We start from the raw sequence: 3,249 nt of genomic DNA on the forward strand, positions 1-3,249 counted from the left end.
TAAAATCAGTAGGACTTGATGAATTGGCTAAGGGGTTGCTGGGAGAGAACAAGGGTGTAGGCTGACTCCCAGGCTTCTAGCTTGGGTGACTGAGGATATGGGATGGAGTGCTCCTTCTCAAAACTCTGGAATTGTCTTCATCAAATATTCATGATATGCAATCGTTTATCTACAATTCCTAAATTCAAAAAATTCTGCAAACTAAAAGTTTTTTTGTAACTTATGGGCAATAGATAAACCCTAATCTGATCTGAATTTATTTTGTGGCAGAACCTGATCTAAATTTACATGCGGTTATTCATAATTTTCATTTGTTCCTCTTTAATTTATCCCAGTATAAATATTCACATAAATCATTGCAGAGATATTAATTTGTTTGATTACTGAGTGCTGTCCAGATGCCATTGGGATTGTTGCCTTATATTTTGTATATGCACCATACTATAATAACTTTCAAAAATCCAAAAAATTTTGAAACACATTTACCATCCAGATTTCCCACCCCATTTACTCATCAGTCTTGGCCTGAGTTCTTTTGGCTATTTGCATAAACCAGATCCACCTGCAGATAATGAATATTCATTGCATTGTGTGCTATAGACTCTGAAGGAGATTCTCAAAGTGTTTCAAGCAAGTAGTGTCCTCATTATTAAAACAAGACTAAAAACTTCTTGAATGATTATCTTGAAGTGACAGCACTCATTTGGATAAGTTGAGATGTGTTTATGGACAACCAGTCTCATTACTGTACATCTTGTTTACATATTTTAATAGTGGTCAGTGATATACTGGAATTAGTTCCCAAACCTGAAATTATTTTCTCTGGTTTTGCCTTTAGTCAAAACCAAAGAGTAAGCTCTGAGTGGTGAGAATGAGGCCTGGAAGGAAAAATGAATTGTGTGTTTATATATGTGTATATATACATACACGTAAATAATATACATTTGTGCATATATATATGTTAGTAGACTTTATTTATTTATTTAGAGATAGAGTTTCATTCTGTTGCCTAGGCTAGAGTGCAGTGGTGTCATCATGGCTCACTGCAACCATAAACTCCTGGGTTCAAGTGATCCTCCTGCCTCAGCGTCCCAAGTAGCTGGGACTACAGGTGCATGTCACCACATCTGGCTAAATTTTCTATTTTTTGTAGAGACAGGCTCTTGCTCTTGCTCAGGCTGGTCTTGAACTCCTGGCCTCAAGCAGTCCTCCCACCTTGACCTTCCAGAGTGCTAAGATCACAGGCGTGAACCACCAAGCCCTGCGAATTTTTTTAAAACAGTTTTAGATTTACAGAAAAATTGAAATGATGTTACAGAGAGTTCTTATATACCCAATATCCAATTTCCCCTACTGTACATTGGTATGGTACATTTGCCACTATTAATGAACCAGTATTGATACAATAGTAGTAATTAAAGTTGAAATTAATTCAGATTATTTTATTCAGCTTTCCTTAGTTTTTTTTTAAAACCTAATTTTTTTTTCTGTTACAGGATCCCACCCACAACACCACATTATATTTAGTTCTCATGTCTCCTTAGGCTCCTCTTGACTGTGACAGTTCTTCAGACTTTCCTTGTTTTTGATGACCTTGACAGTTCTGAGGAGTACTGATCAGGTACTTAGGAGGATGCCCCTCTATTGAAATTTAAAAAAAAATTCCTGAATGTAATAGGACTCTACTGGAATTTGTCTAATGTTTTCTCATGATTAGTCTGGTGTTATAGGTTTGGGGAAGGAAGACCACAGAGGTAAATATGCCATTTTTATCACATGATTTCAGAGATACACAGTATCAATGTGATTTATTGCTGTTGATGCTGACCCACCTAGGTCAGCCCAGGGAATGTGTGTATGACACATAGGATGGCCACTGTGGCACAGCTGGCTGAGACTTTTCTTTCTGAAGATGAAATTTCTTCTCTTGCCCATGGCTCAGCCCCATTTTGACTTTTTAAAAATTTATTGTTTTCAAAGCTTGAACCTTGCCCAAAAGTAACCCACTTCCTTGAATTTCTCAACTCACTTGGCTCCATCATTTCTAGTCTTCCTACCCCTCACCATCAGATCCTCTTTAAAAAGATGCTTCAATTTCTACTAACAGTTTCTGAACACCTGCCATGTGCCAGGCACACTGCTAGGTCCTCACTGTGTTAAATCATTCAATGGGAAGCAGCTTATACACAGAAATAACTCAGGCTTTGAGGTCAGTAGGATTTAGGTTGGGACAGCAGCCCAGAGGAACAAACTATGAAATCTTGGGCAAGTTCCTTTGACTGTCTTCACCTTGGCTGCTTTTTGTTTTTTTGAGACAGGGTCTAGCTCTGTTGCCTGGGCTAGAGTGCACTGGTGTCATCATAGCTCACTGCAGCCTCAAACTCTTGGGCTCAAGTGATCCTCCTGCCTCATCCTCTTCAAAAGCTGAGACCAGAGGCATGCATCACCACCCCTGACTAATTTTTGTATTTTATGTAGAGACACAGTCTCCCTGTGTTGTTCAGGCTGGCCTCAGGCAATCCTCCCACCTGGGTCTCCCAAAGTGCTAGGATTACAGTCCTGAGCCACCACACCCAGCCTGCCTTGGCTTCTTAAATGGAGAGAATTATATTTGTCTCACGAGATGATGTGAGGAATAAAGAAATCTTCTCCTAATCCTCACATTCATTTTGTTTCCTAAAATAAAAATCCCTGACTACATTTTTAAACGCCAATGTTCATGCCTATAAAACACTTGACAATTTTTTTGTGACTTCTGTTTTAAATCCCTTAGGACTTTGGAGGACCACACTTTGTCGATCGTTTTACACTAAAAAATTGTCCCGTCAGGACCCTATTCATAAAGATATCTCAATTATAGGCTTCCCACAACAGAAAGATTGTGGTACAAGGGGAAGAAAGAAAACCAAAGGAACTTCAGACAATTTAGATGAAAATACCAAGTTCCGTCCAGGAGGCCTCGCCCATTCTGATTTTCTATTGGTTGGGCTTACCATCAATCGCGCCAGTTGTAAATAAACTGGAGACGGAAGCATGTTGTTAAGGGGTGGGACCTTCCTGTCGCCATTGCAGGGTGAGAACCGGTTTCTAATAGGCTGAAAACTGCTTCTCCCGCCCTCTCTCTTCAGTTGCTAAGGGGCGGGACTTCTAGGGTTCTTGGAGGGGTCTTCGAAGCCTCGCCCGTCGGATTGGTTGGTAGGGGCGGGTCTTGTAGCGGATAGGCTGTTGGTGTTGCCTGTTTGGGGTTAG

Source organism: Lemur catta, chromosome 6, assembly GCF_020740605.2.
Source record: "Lemur catta isolate mLemCat1 chromosome 6, mLemCat1.pri, whole genome shotgun sequence".
NCBI lineage: Eukaryota > Metazoa > Chordata > Mammalia > Primates > Lemuridae > Lemur > Lemur catta.